The sequence below is a fragment of the Culex quinquefasciatus genome, chromosome 3, assembly GCF_015732765.1.
Source record: "Culex quinquefasciatus strain JHB chromosome 3, VPISU_Cqui_1.0_pri_paternal, whole genome shotgun sequence".
Lineage (NCBI taxonomy): Eukaryota > Metazoa > Arthropoda > Insecta > Diptera > Culicidae > Culex > Culex quinquefasciatus.
Genome location: NC_051863.1, coordinates 91197387 through 91217988, shown reverse-complemented (window position 1 = coordinate 91217988; position 20602 = coordinate 91197387). Strand labels below are relative to the sequence as shown.

The window sequence follows — 20602 nt, the reverse complement described above, 5'->3', positions numbered from 1 at the left end:
TTTTATTCACGCCTCCGACATTAAAAAAATATTTGTGCGCGCTACTAGCGGGCGACTAAATTTGGTCACCCGCTGTTCACCGAGGGTCAAGTTGCTATTTTATGAGCGCGTTTATGAGCGACCGGTGTGGGGAAGAGTGATAGTGGAGCGCTTCCAAATCCTTACTGCGCGCGCCCGGTGAAGATGGTCTTAGGACCAGGGATTTGACACGCATGCAGTTTCCTGAAGTCCCCACCAGAGGCGCTGTCAATATTGTTTACGTATGGTTTTTGAAAAGGTCGTATGAAATAAATACATAATAGCTTCAGTTTCCTTGAAACAAAATGAAATTTTGTTTGATATTTCCTGTCCGTTGTATTAACATGAATTACGCTTTTAGAATACTAACTAAATTTCGGTCGAAAAAGCTTTAAACTAGCTGTACCTGAACACCAAAGTGCTGATATTCTTCAGGTAAACTTATGTCAAAAACAAAAACAATGACTTTTATATCCCGCCATCTGACATGCATGATTTTTAAAACCCGCCAAACAAATCGCAGCAAACTGGGTTGAAAAGATAAAATTTCCTTGTCAAATAAAATTATTTGTTGTGGACGAATCACGAATCTCTGCCAGATTTTTAAAATAATAAATTCGATCCACCTGATTCTAGATTTAGTCAAGGAAGGTTAGTATGAGTCCAAAATAAGGGCTCCATGCGTTTAAAATGATATCATTATTTTTTCAGCTTTACTCCGCTTAGAAATGCCTCAACATGACATTCTGTTTGGAATTGCACTAGGAACATGATCCGTCAGGAGTTGAATCCCAAGCAGGTACAGCTTGTTTCTTCGGTTTATCCAGAGCTAACTGGCCTACATGCATGCAGCTCGATTGAAGTAGAATAATGTGTCCAAATCATATTTTTTAGCTCAGCCAACGGTAGATGAAACTGACTACGGTAAGCCAAATGATGCTCTACCCAAAAGACTCGTTCGTACGAATTTTGGTGGTTCCAGTATCAGGACTATGTCGATGATTGAGCGTCCTCAGATATTTTAAGAATCAAACAAAAATGAATAAATCATAATAAAAGACAAAGCAAAAATATGAAACGTAGTTTTATTATTAAAACACAACTTATCACGCTTATCAAATAGGTAGAGCACAACATTACAAATAAACATTAAAAAAGTGCTTCAGCAGAATGGCACACTGGAAACGCGCAGTTGTCGCCGATTTGTTTGGGAAACCAAGACTGATTCATGCTCGATATTCTAGGAGCTAAAATAGATCTTAAGGACATTTGGCGCTTGGTCGAGCGAGGCAAGAAGCATTTTCCAGGGCACTTCCAGAGCCTTTTAAGATGAAATTCGGAAGACGTTCGCCCAGTGGTCTGGTTGTTTTGTGCTCGGTGACGGCACGAGCTTCCAATGGCTTGAAGCGAAATCATTTTGAAAGCTGTAGAGAACGCGGTTAGATTAATGAGGAAAACTATTAAATAAATAAAAATCAAATATGTACTTTTTAACCGATTCTTGAACCAATCGCTTCCACGCCCGTCAAAAATTTTCACCAAACTGAAAAATAGGTTGACAACACCCAGTTTGCTGCGATTTGTTTGGCGGGTTTTAAAAATCATGCATGTCATACGGCGGGATATAAAAGTCATTGTTTTTGTTTTTGACATAAGTTTACATGAAGAATGCCGACATTAGGTTCTCGATGGAATTATATGCTGTTCCCCTAGTTCAAATTTGAGATAAAACATAAATCTTTCTATAGAAAAAAACGGAAAAAAGTTTTTATTTGTGTAATTTATGTCCGATGCGCATAAGACCTTTTCAAACGCCACGCGCTAAAAACTTGGTTCGATCTTGGTTCGATTTTGACTTCACTCGCTTTGTATGTGGATGGCAGTCGTGTCGTAACCTGTCGTAACCGTGGTTAGGACCCATGGCTTTCTACCTAAGGTACTCGCGATTGAGTGTGTAGTAGTGCGGTTGTCAAAATCGTTATCTCTGACTCTCTCACTCCACTGACACTGACTTTGTTTTTGTTTTGGTTTTCCTGGCACGGCCCATTGTTTGTTTGTTATTGTTTTGGTTTTAGTGGCACGGAGTCATGCACTCACACTAATGCAAAGCAAGATCGCGAGTACCTATGATATACAGCCTTGGTTAGGACCCTACTAAGCATGTGATTTTATTGTGTGGGTTTTTGGAGCAACTCACGTGAAAAAGCATTTGATTTTGCTATGTTGGTTTCTTTCAGTGTATAGGATTATACCGCGGTTGTGTAAAAGTAAACTGAGCAATGATGAATGCTGGTTCTCAGTGTAAAACTTTACCTTTACATATACGCTTCTTGCAAATCAATAATATTAGGCTCATCAGTGTAGAAATTTGGCGAATGTTAATTTAAATAGAAGAATCAAATGTGCACATAGTAAACTAGACAATTAATAAATTAAAACTTTTAAATTTAGTTATTTAAATCTATCTACGTTGTAAAACATGGATTCACTGATTCCGATTGTTAACAAGCTGCAGGATGCATTCACCCAAATGGGTGTACATATGCAATTGATTTGCCACAAATCGCAGTTGTAGGTGGCCAATCTGCTGGTAAATCATCGGTTTTGGAAAATTTTGTTGGAAGGTGAGTAACTTATAGATAAGCAATGACCAATTAAGTCTGAAGATTTTGCTGACATTTTCAAATGCTAAACAAAAACAAAATTCTGTTTATGTTTATGATGATTGATATCTTGATTTTGGTGACATGTCATTGTAGTTCGTAATCACATCAGCTACAATGTTTTGTTTAATTTGTGAAGAAAATATGACGTTTTATGAGTAGCCTCTTTTCCTCAAATTTTATATAAGATCAAAAAATATATACATACAGAAAAAAAAATATATAATATATATTTTTTTCTGTATGTATATATTTTTTGATCTTATATAAAATTTGAGGAAAAGAGGCTACTCATAAAACATCATATTTTCTTCACACATTATACATCAATTCCCCACGAAAACAGCATGGAAAAAAACAAAAGTGCTCGGATTGGGCTCAAAACGTTTCTGGGGGTTCCCTGGCCGAAATAATCAGACCCGTATTTTTTGTTTGGCCATTAGAGTGACCAAACAAAATGTAGCCTAACATATGAAAAGGGCATATGAAACTTTATAATGCCGTTTTAACGGTGTCTGGACCAAAGCGCCTGTGTCTGCAAATCAAGATTTTTTTTTTTTTTTAATAGGTCCTATACTGCCGTTCTACGCATAATTCTGGAGCAACATTTGAAAGGGGCGGTACGACATTGCTCTTACGGCCTTTCGCCCCATTTAAACGCGTGTAATGAAAGGCCGTAAGAGCAATGTCGTACCGCCCCTTTCAAATGTTGCTCTGGAATTGTCCCATGTTCAAAAAAGTGCAACAGAGAAAAATGCGATTGAAATTATTCGTCGGATTTCTGTGTTTCTACGCATAATTGTCCCGTGGGTTCCTATTCGCCCTATGTGTCCCTAATCGCCCCAGTTAGCAGTTTATCACCCTTATTTGTGATCCTCTTGCTATACAACAGGTAAACAAAGCATTATGCTTAGTAAAACTAATGATTCCGTGTAAGAAAATACTTAGTGGGACAATTATGCGTAGAAGTTCAACGATGGGACAAACAGACTTGGTGTCGTTTTTATGAGTTTCCGAACAAAGTACCCGATTTTATGTGTTTTTCTAAAGTACACATCAGACTAAACTTAATAATGGCATAAAGTCAAAATCGTCAAAAACTGACATAGGACAATTATGCGTAGAACGGTAGTATAAACATATGAAAGACATTAGGTTATAGGACCTTCACAAGATCCTCTGTAATTATTAAGTCAAATGTAATTACAAAAGCCGACTCGGTCCTAACCAGGTCCCAGTACCGAAAAGGACGTAATAAAAATAATTTTATGAAAAAAAAATAGATTATAGGACCTTTTCAAAAAAAACTCTGGAAATATTTTTATCGGATTTTGGATTAGTGCGCTGATCACGGGGACGCGTTGTCTTGTTTTTGCATGCTCATTTTCATTTCTTTTGTGTCGCTGTTTGTGTGCTTGGGTGCTTGCTTATTATAATTAAATAATGGCATCATTAGTGCGCTGACCACGGGGACGCGTTGTCTTGTTTTTGCATGCTCATTTTCATTTCTTTTGTGTCGCTGTTTATGTGCTTGGGTGCGTGCTTATTATAATTAAATAATGGCATCATTAGTGCGCTGACCACGGGGACGCGTTGTCTTGTTTTTGCATGCTCATTTTCATTTCTTTTGTGTCGCTGTTTATGTGCTTGGGTGCTTGCTTATTATAATTAAATAATGGCATTATTAGTGCGCTGACCACGGGGACGCGCTGATTTGTTTTTGCATGCTCATTATCATTTCTTTTGTGCCGCTGTTTGTGTGCTTGGGTGCTTGGTTATTATATATAGGTGAAGGGATTTTATTAAATGATCATTATATTGCATTATTATATTTATTTGATTATATAACCACACTATATTTTACACTTAACACATCATACAAAACACATATGAAACTGTAAACAGGAGCGTTTGGTACGGTATGTCCACGCATCCTTCCTCCCCTGTAGATTCTGTGAAATGTGATCCATTCTCAGAATCCTCTCTGCGGTAAACACAACGTAGTAGGGCTGGCCGCTTTAATTTTTGCAATACATTTTCGGGTGTTCTCGGATGTACTGCAATTATTAATAATGACAAGAAAAGTGCTTGGGGCGTAATCTAATCACAAGACTTTCCAGCATGCTTTCATCGGACTGGCTGCGTTTGTGTTAGATTAGATTAGATAGATTAGGAAATATTTTTATCGGATTTTGGTAAGAAGTTTTGAATTTAAATGGTTTTTACATTGTGGTTTTCTATAATTAGCTAGCTTGCGAAAAAAAATCATAACAAACTTGAGGCGTAATCCAACCACAAGTTTTTCCTGGAAGACTGACTTCTCTTATGTTCGATTAGATTAGATTTGATTATAATCCCGAAACCGCGTTCACTAGATTCCTGATAAAAAAAATAGTCCGTTATACAGTAGTTGTTCGGTAACTGGGCTGAGAACGTAGCCCAGTCACCGAATGCTGCTCGCTAACTGGGCTGAACAAAAAATAACGAGGGGACCACCGACGCATAATATTTTCATGATGAAATATAAAAATAAAAGTTAATCAAATTTATTTACAGTGCTTTCTTTTCATATTTATTTAATTGTGACTTGAAATTAAATAAAAATTGAAAAAAAGATTTTTAATTTATTGAACATGATTTTTGCATCCATTAACTCCTCGGTCATTTCGGATTGTTTTGGTTTTTTGACGTTTGTCTGCTTTTTAACAGGGCTACGGCCCAGTTATCGAGCGCCCAGTTAAAAAGCAGCCCAGTTAAACAACACCCAATTACCGAACAACTACTGTATTCCGTAGGCTTGGTGACGAAAGCTAGCCTAAAAGTCTTTCCGCTTAGGGACGATAAGATTAGTTTTCCCGGATCCTGAAGGTCGACTGGATCTTGGCAGCCTTATGGCGCGTGCCACCGGTTGGTCGATGGTACAGATTGTCAAGTCAAACAGATTGGCCGATCGATTTTGAAATATCCAAACGCGCTGGACACCAAAGGCGCTGAGCAACGCGTTATGTTTCTTACGGTGGGAAAAGATGAGAAGTATTGTAACTTCAATATTGTTTTAATTGATTAAATTATTAGTACATACAATTTAACGTTTTAGCACACAACATTTCTAGAAAATTTTAAAATATAAATAACATTTGATTTTTTTTCTTATTTAAGAGTAATGCATTTTTGGATCACGGGTCGAGATTTTTTTTACGAATTTTGGACAATTTCAATTCCCTGGGCCTTGTAAAGTCAAGGGGCATGATTTGATCCTAGTGCATTAGTTAAAATTTTGGTATACATTCTTTTTTATAAGCACTATGGACACCACTTCATGCTACGAGAACTCGCTTTGCCGCAGCCCCAGGGCTTAGGGAGCGTTCTTTTATTACGTAACGCAAAATTTGGGATTTTTGACCCCCCTCCCCCCCCTTTGTAACAAATCGTAACAGATGAGCCATCCCCCCTACCCCCCCTGTAACGCGTAACGCAAGGTCTTTTTGCAAATTTTTATGAGTGCTTATATGAAAATTTTGCGTTACGTAACAGAATTTTTCAGCACACCCCCCCTCCCCCAATTTTCGTAACATTTCGTAACAGACACCGACACCCCCTCCCCCCCCTAACTGCGTTACGTAATAAAAGAACGCTCCCTTAAGTGTTGACCGATAAGCTGTCTTCGTGAACTAGGTAGTTCTCCGATAGTGAAAATATCACAATTGCACAAGACACCGCTGCTTCTGTGACTTTTTCACTATCACGATGTGGGATTTAGGTGGGACTTTAGGACAGTACAATTGATTTTTTGCTTAGCATTAACATTTAAAATAAATCTGTATGCTTTCCAAATCTTTTTGATGATAAATTTAGTTGCAATTGTTAAGTTAGAGTAATGCTGTCAATAAACTTTGATTGATGTAGAATACTAGGCATTCTTTTATGTCAAATTGTCCATAGAGTCTCGATCAATCAATAATGTAATGATATCGGACAAAATTCGTTGATCTGTTGAACTAACGGTTTTCGGATTATGGTTGTATTGACCATTGTTGCGAATCGAGAAACTACGGATCTTTTGACGTAAATGGTCATTTCTTTTTCAAATCGCGATTTCTATCATATTTGTATATCAGTTCACAAATTTTCATTGTTTTTTTGATAGAAGTAGTACTACAACAGTTAAAGGAACGTTTAGTTTTGAACATTAAGTTTAGAGGATTTTAGATTAAAATTTAGATTTTCAATCCAAAGTAGTTAGCAAATGAATATTTGGACTTAAATGAATAATTGAATAAGTTGGACTTATGAATAACACACAACTGTGCATTTATTCTAGAGTCAGATCCATACAGCGTCAGTGTTTATTTGGTCGAAGTGTACTAATTCATTGGCAGATCTGATTCTAGTTGTAATGTACGACAAGACTACTGACGGACGTGACAGGACGAGGGCCCAGTTTAGAGGTTTCAACATCAACAATGTGCGGCTGGACCACCCTCACAAAAAAAAAATGTTAGTCTATTTTCGGAAGATACTGCTGGCTGTCTTTTTTTTTGTTCTTTTCTAATCATTTCCAGATCAATGGTCAAAATATAAAACAAGAACCACCAAAGAAAGCAGCTTAAACCACAAGGAAGGAAGACGAACACTAAAAGGACGATTAGAAACTACGGCGTCTGCGTGATGCTCCGGATGCGGCTGTAAGCGATTGAAACTTCAACTTGGGGATCGCCAAGGCATGTAGGCCATCAAGTAATTGCAGCTCCCGCAAAAAGTACCTTTTTCTAGTGAGCGGTAAGATGGGTATTACCCAAGGTATTACCCATCATCAGGTATGTGACTTTAGTTGCCTTTATTATTTACAGTCGGCTCACTGGGTGTCAATCTCTCTATGTATTCCTCCTGCTGTAGAAGATTTATTTAGTTCTTCAAATTTCATATTTCGATGCTTTCTTTTTTCCATTTCTCTTTATCCCAACTTTTCTCTATTTTTGACGGTCCATCTGATTTTATTTCAACATTCTTTTTGTTAATTTGAACTCCCCTGGGCTTTGTTATAATGAGTGTCATAGGTTTGATGCTTGTTTGGCAAAGAGTATGATTTGATTCGATGTGGAATTAAAATCGAAGTGTTCAGTATATTGCTGAAGCTTCCATTTTTACACATGGACACCACTTCATGCTGCGAGAACCCACTTTGGCGCAGTCTCAGGGCTTAATCGATGGCCGGTAAGCTGTCATCGAGACAAGGAGGTTCTCCGATAGTGGAAATATCACATTTGTACAATGAACCGCTACATATGTGATTTTTCCCTATCTTAATGTGGGTGTCAGGTTAAGATGCGGGTTTTTTATTTTATTATTTTTTTTTATTTAGTTTTTTAAATTTAGTTTTTGTAGAATTTAGGATTTTTACTATAAATATCAACTTGTTATACTTTGCCTTTACCCTGGGCATGAGTAGAGATCTCAACGCCGTTAGCAATGTTGGCTTAAAAATAAAATTCATTGGATAATATCACCCTCCCCCCAGCCAACATTTTTGCCATGCGAAGCGGGCCTCTAACACTATGTCTAGGTAACACCTAGCTAGGAGCGATCAGTGGACAAACACAAGAGGTGATCTCAGGGTCGATTAGGAGTTCATGAAGCAAATTAGTCGTCTCCCACCCCTTTTAAATTGAAAAATGAACTCTGAAACCAGCGTCTACTCACAACAACAGAAACCGAGGCCTCTTCTAGGCATTGTAGGGTCTAATTACTGTTTGCCATACAATTTTGAAAGCAATGATTAGAGTATTAAGAATTAATTATTTTCAACATTACAATATTTATCTGTTTGTTATCTCCACATACAGTATGTAAAAAAAGTATTTACACCCCTTCGGCACTATGCACATTTTGTGATGAAACAGGTAAACAATTTAATGTTGACATAAACCTAGTACTACGTTTTGTTCAGAAACTCATGCCGAACATTTTGATGCAAAAAAGCTCATGAAAAGATGTTTTCTATAAAAAGTTATATAACAAATACTATTACAAAAATAAAAAAGGTCCAAAAAAAGTTTGTACACCTTTCGAAAAATTAACATAAATAAAGTTATTTGTTGACAAATCACCATAAATCCAGTCTCCCAACTCCAAATAGGCATCCTTGACTGATTAAAAAAATAATTTGGATTGAATATAAAGTTTACTAATTACTTAGTATAAAAGTTTATATAACTCTGGAAATTCTAAATAAAACTTATCTAAACTTAATTTTGCAAACTTTCAATTTAACTAAATGTCAATATATTACCATAGAATTGCTAAATAAACATTCTGGAGTGGGTATAACACCGTTTTGGGGGTATTTGTATCGTTAGAATAGATTTTTCGTTTGAATTTTGTACCAACCCGGAATTACGTCGTCGGAAAATCCACCGGCATTCGAACCGGTCCACAATTAACAAGTCAACCTATGTGGCATCGGAAAGGGCATAAAATTTCCGATCTTTTGATACCCAGACATCTAGGTTTTCTATAAAACCCACGTTTTTAAATACCTAGGCAAAAACGTTGTTATGGTTTCGTTTGAGCAACCTGCCAAAAATGTATGGAATTTCGTAATTTTTGTTCTCGTGGATCAAACTTACTTTTTGCCCAGGTATTTAAAAACGTGGGTTTTATAGAAAACCTAGATGTATGGGTATCAAAAGATCGGAAATTTTATGCCCTTTCCGATGCCACATAGGTTAACTTGTGAATTGTGGACCGGTTCGGATGCCGGCGGATTTTCCGACGACGTAATTCCAGGTTAGTAAGAAATTCCAACGAAAAATCAATTCTAGCGATACAAAGACCCCCAAAACGGTGTTATACCCACTCCAAAATGTTTATTTAGCAATTCTATGGTAATATATTGACATTTAGTTAAATTGAAAGTTTGCAAAATTAAGTTTAGATAAGTTTTATATAGAATTTCCAGAGTTATATAAACTTTTATACTGAGTAATTAGTAAACTTTATATTCAATCCAAATTATTTTTTTAATCAGTCAAGGATGCCTATTTGGAGTTGGGAGACTGGATTTATGGTGATTTGTCAACAAATAACTTTATTTATGTTAATTTTTCGAAAGGTGTACAAACTTTTTTTGCACCTTTTTTATTTTTGTAATAGTATTTGTTATATAACTTTTTATAGAAAACATCTTTTCATGAGCTTTTTGCAGCAAAATGTTCGGCATGAGTTTCTGAACAAAACGTAGTACTAGGTTTATGTCAACATTAAATTGTTTACATGTTTCATCACAAAATGTGCATAGTGCCCAAGGGGTGTAAATACTTTTTTTACATACTGTAACTTTATATAATAGGTTTTAAAAAATACTTTCTGTTGTTACCTAAGCATTTTGCTTGTTCAACAGACAATTTAGAAATGTTAGGTGTTAAGCGGAATTAAGCTAGACCATTTAGAAATTTAGAAGTGCATTTAGGTTTAGGCACACTTATTTTGACCATGAGCTTCAGTTTTATTTTTGTTATTATTTATAGAAGATTTGTAGGGTTTATTCTTCCTAATGAGTTCTTCGTTCCTCAGAAATTCTGACGGCGGTTGCGGGGTCGTCCTCTTAAAAGCTAAGTAACAAATCATTAAGGTAATCGTATTACAGGCCTGCCTATTATGGTCATGTTGAATACGATTAACTACAACACTAACCATTTAAACTTTCAGCAAACAAGACTTATGACGGACGTGACAAGACGAGGGCCTGCTAAGCTGTTAAACATTGTTTTCTGTTGTTTTCTTTGCTTCTGGGAATTAATTACTTTCGTTGATTGATTGTAAACCTCAACATATAAATTCATTTTGATAATTTTGCGTTTGTTGGGATGGTTTAATGATCGGTTAGTAAAGGTCCATTTGTGCGTGGATAGTGTACTCCGTTCGCTAGGGTTCCTTGGAGTCAGTTCTGTGGGGTTTAACAGTATCGACAGTTGAAACCTATAGCGCTGATTTTGGGAAGCTCGTGCGAACGGGGTTTTTAATGAACATTGGGGGCGGCGATTGAGCACGAAGTTTCGATTTAGCTTATTTACACCATAACACAATTACATACTCTCACAAACACAATCTCATTTTAACCTACCCAATCATGTCCTCAATCCCCGCTCCCATGGAGTGCGAGCGATCCGCATGTGATTGACACGACCATTACCGTTCCTTTACACAACCGGACTTGGACTGACTTGATCCTGGCTATCCCACCTCGTTCCGCAAAAAAAAAAAAACTTGTTATACTTTGCCTTTAGTTATTTAGGGACAAAATTAGTAACAGTGAATTTAGTGATTCTATCAGAATCGGTGATTTTCATTGAAGTAGCATAAAAACCATTATGATTTGTCAAAATTTTCGTAGAGTCTCGATCAATCAATAGTGAAATGATATCGGACTAAGTTCGTTGATCTGTTGAACTAACGGTTGTCGGATTATGATTGTATCGACCATTGTTGCGAATCGAGGATCTATTGGAATTATGACGATCAAATGGTCGTCTCTTTTTCAATTCACGACTTGTAAATGTGAACTGTTATTAATTTTTATTTGTTTTTTAAAAGAAGCCAGACAGGTTTTACAAAAAAAAAAAACGTTTTTTTTTGCTATTAATTAAAATGTCGGGGATTTGAGACCGGCCCGTGGCTTAATGGCTACGGCTCCCGCCTCATAAGCGGAAGGTTCCGGGTTCGACTCCCGACCGGTCTCCTTGAAATTATTCGACTATAACTGAACTTTGAATATGAACAAAAAAAAACGCATGAAATCAGGTGGGATTCGAACTCACACCTTTGGATTGGTAGTCAGATGCTCAAGCCACTCGGCCACCGAGGGGTTGACACCCCTTGAGTGAATTAATCCGTAGTGGTGAAATAATGTCACAAGGTCATTTACTATACCATACAACAATCCCTTCCCCAACGATTCCCCTACACACACTACACACCATAATCTAAAAATAACTCGAAGTGGTTGGTACGGTACGTCCTCACTTCTTCTACTTCCCCTGATGGTTCCATGAAATGTGGGTTCCGTTCATAGAATCTGTCTCTTGCGGTTAATGCAACGCAGTAGGCCGGGCCGCTTTAGTGAGTGTAATACATTTCGGGGGTTCTCAAAAAGTACTGCAATCATTAATAATGACAAGAAAGAACTTGAGGCGTAATCTAACCATAAGTTCTTCCCGGATGCTTTCTTCGGACTGGCTGCGCTTGTGTTCGATTAGATTAGATTAGATTAGAATTAAAATGTCGGGGATTTGAGATAAGCGTAGCTTTCGGATATGTTACTTTAAATCTTGTATTCAATTCAAGTTAGGTAGTTATCCGCAAATGAAAATTTGGACTTATATGAATAATTGAACATTTTGGACTTACGTTTTTTTTGCTATTAATTAAAATGTCGGGGATTTGAGATAAGCGTAGCTTTCGGATATGTTACTTTAAATCTTGTATTCAATTCAAGTTAGGTAGTTATCCGCAAATGAAAATTTGGACTTATATGAATAATTGAACATTTTGGACTTAAACACAACTGTGCATTTATTCTAGAGTCAGATCCATACAGCGTCATTGTTTATTTGGTCGAAGTGTACTAATTCATTGGCAGATCTGATTCTAGTTGTAATGTACGACAAGACTACTGACGGACGTGACAGGACGAGGGCCCAGTTTAGAGGTTTCGACATCAACGATGTGCGGCTGGATCACCCTCCCAAAAAAAAAAAAAAAAAATTACGCTTGGATCCAAATTATTTGGATCCAAATTTCGTTTAGATAGTTTTTGTCAAGCCTCATTGATTTCTTTTATACATGGTTGTGTTGGCAATCAAGCTTTCAAAAAAAACTTGCAACGACCAGTTAAATTTGAATGTTTTTGCCATTTTTTTTACTAATTTTTAAATTAATTATATCAAGGTATTGAATAGCAATCTACAAAACCAATAACAATAAATGAAAAAAAAAACTAAATGAAAATAAAAGTGTTCCGGATCGAGCCCTTCAAAAATAGTGGACTGTATGGGGGTGTCTTCTGCTCGTCCAGAGCACACTTTCGGGAGGTCAATGACCTCAACTTCAAAACACGGCTTGTAGCGCGCACAGAACTTTATTTCACGCGATCGCGACGGTACAAAAACGCGGGGCTTCCACGAACCGAGCCAGTTGGGTGTTGGCTAAAGACCTAAACTATATTTCCAAAATGTAAACATTGGACCCGTCGGGCACTCCCGTACGGTCTCTCTCACTCTCTCACACACTCTCTAATCACTCACTCTCTCTCTCTCACGATTCATTCTGAAACTTATCTAATAGCTAGGGTAAAGGGCGCAACTATCGATCTCAAACATGCCGCCCGCCTTGAAACCTGTGGTTTCAACAAATTGAAAAAGAACGCTACCTACTTTCTTACACTAATACTAACAAATTGAATTCTCTTAGGGCTAACTTCACTTCAATAATTCAATACGATCTTCTTCTACTGCTGGTGTAAACAAACTGCTGTTCAGGTTGCTGCTAACTTCGTGGGGTGCATCGTGGACGACGACTTGGTGCATTCTCTGCTGCTACTGCAACTCTCCTCCCTGGAACTCATCTGCTGCTTCGTTGCTGTCTGGTGCAGCCTTCTCGTGGGGGTCGCCGCCGAGTAGCGGTCGTGGTGGTGTGGTTGCTGCTCTTGCAGCCTCAAACTTCTCGTCGTCAGTGTTCGCCAGACCGGTGGCCGTGTGCCACGATCGCGAACCGTGCTGTGCTTCTGCGGCAGCCTCGCGCTGCGCTTCTTCGATGTGGGTGGGGGGTGATGCTCCAGCGGAACATGTTCTGCTTCGGGTGGGACCCATGGTCGACCACAGAGTGCACACGGTGTGCAGTTGCATCGGTTGATGCCTTCTTCTTCTTCTTCGGGTGTATGTCATCTTGTTGATGTTGTTCTTGTTGCAGGTTTCCTCGGGAGAAATGCGATGTAGTGCGTGTAGAGAAAAATGTAAAAACCGGAACAACTTACCCAGCCAGGTAACGATGATGCTGGGCCCGCAGGCCATAAAGGTGTTACGCTGGGGGTGTGTCGTTCGCCGGTGTGCTGCTCGCCGCTGTGCTGATGCGGACGTGGATGCGCTTCGTGCGGGTGGGTTTTCGGACGTTGCTGTAGGTGGTTGAGTTGGTGGTGTGCCTCGAACAAAACTTGATGTAGTAGGTGTATGTAGCGTGCGTAAACTGGAACAACTTACCCCACCAGGTGAATTCTGGTGCTCGATCCGCAGATCATGGTTGAATTCCTGGGGGCGTTGTTCTTCTTCGCTGGTTAGGGATGGACTTCGACTTCGTACTGCGTGGTGACTTCAAACTTCGTGGTCGGGATGTCGATCGGCGCGTGAGCTGGCCAAGCCCACAGTCGAACGAGCAGCCGAGACCGACTGGCAGGAACCTAGGTTTCCTCCAGTGAGATGTGGTAGCGTGGGTGGGTGTGCTACCGATGACACGGGTGTGATTAGCGACATAACTTGACATGCAATCCCATAACCAGGTGAGCGCCTTGTGCGCTGAGCTCGGACAGACAGGTGTCTACCGAGTAGCGAAACTGGACAGCGTCCAGCGAGCTTTCTTCAACAACAAACATGCACACATACAGACTACAAACACCAACTTAAACTTCAAGAAAGATTGACGCAGCAGCGTCGGGGCGCACTAAGCGAGTGCTTAATTCGAAGTTTGAACAAATTCTTGTTTTTCCCGGAAGGGAAGCGTGCAGACCTTCGAGATTGCTCGATCGAAGCGTCCGTTTGCCGTGTGAACGGTCACAACGCGCACGTTGCCGTTCGCTCGCTCGTCTTCTTTGTACGACTTTGCAGGTTGGAAAACCACTTCGTACTCCAATTCTCCTACAACTGCTGGGTGAAACGCTGTGCAATCTGCCAAGCGTGGGATCTTGACCTTCTTCTTCTTGCGGTTTGGGTTCTCGAGCGGAGCCACCTTGGCCTCGACCATGAGCTGTCGAAATGTGACGGAACCGTCAAGCGCAGTGCAGCGGAGGTAGAGACTCGCACCGTACGCTCGCTCTGATCCGTAGATCTTGTTCTCGACGTAATCGTTGCTGAACCAAATCCAGCGCGGCACCTTACTCGTCGCGACCGCCGTCAAACTTATCAGAACTCTCCACAGCTGCTGCAACGATTCGTCCAACGGTTGACTCCGATCGTTCTTGACTCTCCACAGCTGTTGACACAAGACACAGGCGTGCACAACACTATGCAGCGTGTTGAGCGTGCTACGCTCGTCCTTCAGGTGCTTCGGGAGCTGCTTGAGCAGCTCTGGGCAGTGGGAGATCCACTTCTTCACCGCGTGCGTGTCTGCTTCTTCAATGCTTCCATCCGCATCTCGCAACGTCTTCTTCTTGACCAGGTCTTCGCCGGTGGACTCCTTCACAGGGTTGTCGGCGTGACTCGCCTTCAGTTCGTAGAATTCCTTCAGGTCAACCGCTGAGCTGAAGTAGGTTGCCGTGCATGGAATGCTGGGTGACGACACTGGAACTTTCCCTGAGACTATCCACCCAAGCACAGTCTCTTGCAACGTCGGACCGTCCTCGACGATCTTACGACGACCAGCCGCCAGCAAATCGAAAAAGAACTCAGCACCGATGATCATATCAATGGGACCAGGTTTCCCAAAGTGCGGATCAGCGAGAATGATGTCACAGGGGAGCATCATCTGGCTGACGTCAACCGGTGTGACGGGCAGATCGTTGGCGATCTTTTCCAGCACGTGGAACTGCATTTCCTTCGAAAACCTCGAGATTGTAGCCAGCCGTGGCTGGATCTTCGCGCGTACAGCCTCCAGCGACAACGCTGAGCCGTTTCCGATGCCCTGTACCCTCAGTACATCTGGTGTTGTCCGGAACTTCAGCTTCTTCGAAAACGTGTGAGAAATGTAGCAGAACTCGGAACACGAATCCAACAGTGTCCGAGCGAACGAGAAGTTCCCGAACTGGTCTTCGACGCGAACTACAGCCGTGGACATAAGGACTCGGCGGGAAAGTGTGGGTGCATTTTGTGCGGGGAGGGATGCCGCTTTGAGGGTGGTGGTATTTCGAAAGTCTGTGGGTGGTGGTGGGTGAGTGTTTCGAGAAGTGGATTGGATCACGGAGTAGAAACTTGTGGTTGGTTGGGTGGAAATGTTCTGTGTCTGGTCTTGCTGTCTCGTGGGTTGTTGTTGTTGTCCAGCTTCCTGGGATTGGCCTTGCGTACTAGGAACGGAGGATCTTTCTTGACGAGCGCCAGCAGGGGCCGGCGTGTCGTAGTGCAGCAACGTGTGATGTCTTCCGCCGCAGCGGGAACAGGAACCACGCGAACATCCGTCAGCGTAGTGACCAGCAGTCAAGCAGTTTCGGCACAGTCGCCGTCGATTCACTTCCTCCACTCGTTGGGACACAGACATGTTCCTCAGCTTGCTGCAATTGAACGGCATGTGGAACGTCTCTTTACAGAACAGGCAGCGCCGTTGTGATTGCGAGGACGTGTGAGCGGTCGAGACTCTTGAGCGGTTCTGCCGACCGTCTTCTTCGCTGGGCCGGTTGGCCCTGATAGATTGCAACACCGTACACTGACCACGCAGAAACTCGATCAATACCTCGTACTTCGGCACAGCTTTCGAATTGTGGTGTGACTCCCACAGACGCAGCGTGGTATGGTCCAAACGCGCGCAGAGCATGTGGACCAGGATCGTCGACCAGGCTTCCGTTCCTTCACCGAGCTTCTTCAGCATCTGGAGGTTCGTCTCGAACTCGCTGATCAAGTGAGACAGACCGTCACAGCTCTCCTTCCGCAGCGGCTCGATGTCGAAGAGCGCGTCCAGGTACGCCTTCACGATGAGCTTGTGGTTGTCGTACTTCTTCTCCAGTGCTTTCCAAGCAACGTCGTAGCCTTCTGCGGAGAAATCAACCGACAGGATCTCCAGCTGTGCCTCACCTTGCAGAGCGGACCTCAAGTAGGTGTACTTGTCGATGTCCGGCAGCTGCATGTTGGAGTGGATGAGGCTCTTGTTGGTGTCGCGAAACGGGATCCAGTCCTTCAGCGCGCCGCTGAAGTTGGGCAGCTTGATGTCCGGCAACTTAATGCGAGAGGTCGACCGATCGAAGCAGGATTCGTTCAGGTCAGCAGCAGGAGTGGGCTCAACCTTGACTGGGCGCAGCGCGACCAGCTTCGCCTTCACCACGAAGTACCTCTCCTCGACGTCACGAAGAGCCTTGTTGTACTCCATCTCACGCTGAACCACCAGATCAGCCAACCGCTTCTTCCGAGCCTCCTTTGACTCTCCAACAACTTCGTCCTCATCCTCGTCGTCGATCATGGCTTCGATCTTGCGGCGCACCTTGTAGAACTTCCGCATGGCCTCCTCCAAGGTGTCCAGCCGAATCGAGATCTGGTTCTCATGCTCAGCCTTCTTGTACGCCTCAACAAATGCTCCTACACCGTTGATCGAAAGGATTAACTGCCGCTCCTGCTTCTGCAAGTCCTTCAATTCGTCCATTCTTCACCGCCTTCACTCACCGTTGACCGCCAAAAATCTGAACACTGCAACCGCGAACACCGAAACGATCAAATCAACGTTCTACGCAACCCGATTGACAGTGGAGAGAGACAGCCAAGGTGGAGAACCAGCAGTGGACCGACCGACAGAGACCAGAACAATCCAAAAATCAGGGCTTGCGCAGGAATACCCAAACCACAACCCCAGAAATAAACGCAAACGCGTAAAAAATCCAAACTTCTTTATTCAAAACTTCTCTCGAAAAACGCTCATTCACTCAAACCCAAATCGCACACACCTCACCACAGACACACACACACACCTCATGCACCACATGCAAACCCAAACACTTCCTGGTACGCTGCAGCTCCTCCAGGAACCTCCGGTCGATGGGCAGCGTCCAGAACACACACACAATCACTCTCGTTCACAGCTTCCAGCAGCGCAGCTTCCGTCCGCAGATCGCTGTAGCACAGCTCCCAGCAGACCACGATCGCTCCAGCTGCTTCTTCCAATCAGCACCACCTCGCAGACAACATAAAAAAACGCAGCACAAAGCCGCAAATAACTGCGCGATGGCGCCAACTGCCGCGGACTCGCACAGTCCGATCGCGATGGCCACCGTTCCGCGAACAGGCCACTTCACACACGCGCGCACAAAAAGTCCTTTCACTTCGGGTCGGCCACTTCGATCCGGCTCGAAGGACCAATGTTCCGGATCGAGCCCTTCAAAAATAGTGGACTGTATGGGGGTGTCTTCTGCTCGTCCAGAGCACACTTTCGGGAGGTCAATGACCTCAACTTCAAAACACGGCTTGTAGCGCGCACAGAACTTTATTTCACGCGATCGCGACGGTACAAAAACGCGGGGCTTCCACGAACCGAGCCAGTTGGGTGTTGGCTAAAGACCTAAACTATATTTCCAAAATGTAAACATTGGACCCGTCGGGCACTCCCGTACGGTCTCTCTCACTCTCTCACACACTCTCTAATCACTCACTCTCTCTCTCTCACGATTCATTCTGAAACTTATCTAATAGCTAGGGTAAAGGGCGCAACTATCGATCTCAAACAAAAAGAAATAAACACATTTTTCAATGTTTTGATTCTTATTTTCAACACTAGTTTATTCATTTGATTACATGAAAAGAACCTATAAGAATAATTTTATGAAAAAAATGTTTACTTTTTCAATTTTTTATCAAACATTGGTTCCGGCCCGTCACTGCTTCAGAAAAATCAGATCTGGCCCGCAGGGCCAAAAGGTTGGGCACCCCTGGTTTAACCCCTTCCCGCCCAGAGCAAGATCGAGATTAATTTTTTCGTTTTTCTTCATTACTCGTAATTGGATGGACCAAATTGGATGAAATTTTAATGGTGATAAGTTAACATTCTGTGACAGTGCGTGGCCGAATGGTTACGCTGTCCGCTTTGTAAGCGGATGATTCTGGGTTCGATTCCCATCTGCTCCAACCTTCCATCGGATGAGGAAGTAAAACGTCGGTCCCGGCCTTGGTTGTTGTTAGGCCGTTAAGTCATTCCAGGTGTAGGAGTCATCTCCATGCCATAAGTACAAACATCACACCAAACCAAGCCTACTTCGGTGGAATCGCTGGCGGCGGTTGGACTCGCAATCCAAAGGTCGTCAGTTCAAACACTGGGGTGGAAGGTTCCTTGGAGTAGAAAGAGGTTTGGGTGCTCTCCCCATTCAAGCCTTCGGACTCCTAGGTTCGAGCAGAAACTTGCAATAGAGACCACAAAAGACCCGGGGTCGTTAATGTGGATGGTTTGACTTTTGAAGTTAACATTCTATATAAGCTAATGCAGGATGAACAAGGTTGAAAAAATGCATGGTTGCAGAGAAATTTAGTTTTGAAGACAAAAAATTGTGATGCTCTGGAGTAACTATGGGCGTGAGAGGGTTAATATGATCAATCTTTAAAACCATAAGGCAGATTTTGGGGTTTTTGCTGAATGGCACTATTTCGCTACCGCACATGGCAAAAACTCTGAAACCCGTGAGAATTATTTCATCTACTACAGCCAGCTCTACATTTGTTCTCGCTAAAAAAATGATAATGTGGGAAGAAATGAGAAACTAGAAAATATATGAAAATAATAGAAAAATAATAAATTTTAGAAAATTGTATTGTAAAAACTTTGTAGCATTTTCAAATAAATATAAGAAGTTAAAATTTTACTTAATATGGTGCAATGATACTGAGATCAGGAAAAACATTGCATTAAAAATTACCCAATAAATATTCCTTAAACAAAAAATAGATTGATCAAGATTTTCATTATCTCAAAATCGCATAAAATTTTAAAAATAATTCATCTTACAGAACACAAGGTAGTAATTATTGATCAGCACGACTGAGTGCTTCTAGCAGATGCGGCGCGTGTAGCTGATGTGGGTAATCTCAAATACTGAAAACTTTAAAATTCGATATCTCTGGAACGAAACATATTCCTTTCTGTCGATAGGTGATTCTAATGTAAAATTGGACGAGGAATACGATGGTGAGGTCAAATTTAAAAAATAAATAGGGCTGTTTTGAGATACGGCCATTTAAAGTGTTCAATTGCGCAATACAGGTAGAATGGATTCTACGTCCAATTTCCTTCAAAATTGAGTCTAAGACCGACCCTCTAAGATTTCTGGTTCCTGATTTATCGTCGTTTGAAGATAGGGGTTTCGCTCAAAAATTGCCAAAAAGTAGTTATTTTGGGAGGGTACAAAAATGGAGGGGGTGGTCCGATTTGGATGAAATTCGGGATTTTTGCATGTTTTGATAGTCTCAACAGCTCTGCCAAATTTGGGCAGAATCGGAGATGGTAATTATCAAATGCTGTTCCACTTCAGATGAAATTACACAAGCAATCCGAGCAATCCTGATCTTATTTTTCTTAAAATCTTAAAATCTTGAAATCTTGAAATCTTGAAATCTTGAAATTTTGAAATCTTGAAATCTTGAAATTTTTAAATCTTTAAATCTTTAAATCTTTAAATCTTTAATTAAATTTTCAAAACAACCTATCCCTCATGGGTTTCCTATGCAGATAGGGCCTTTTGAAAATTTAATCGAGAAATCTTCAAATCTTCAAATCTTCAAATCTTCAAATCTTGAATTTAAGAATTTAAGAATTTAAGAATTTAAGAATTTAAGAATTTAAGAATTTAAGAATTTAAGAATTTAAGAATTTAAGAATTTAAGAATTTAAGAATTTAAGAATTTAAGAATTTAAGAATTTAAGAATTTAAGAATTTAAGAATTTAAGAATTTAAGAATTTAAGAATTTAAGAATTTAAGAATTTAAGAATTTAAGAATTTAAGAATTTAAGAATTTAAGAATTTAAGAATTTAAGAATT

The 20602-nt window shown here is 41.0% G+C and overlaps 1 protein-coding gene across 2 annotated transcripts in view; it reads left to right on the top strand.

Moving 5' to 3' along the window:
- Window positions 1-2336: 2336 nt before the first annotated feature.
- LOC6051347 (dynamin) overlaps window positions 2337-20602 on the top strand; it is a 515697-nt gene continuing 497431 nt past the window's right edge. For both annotated transcript variants that reach the window (XM_038263305.1, XM_038263304.1), the window contains exon 1: window positions 2337-2378. The gene's annotated coding sequence lies outside the window, so the exon portion shown is untranslated. The remainder of the gene's footprint in view (window positions 2379-20602) is intronic.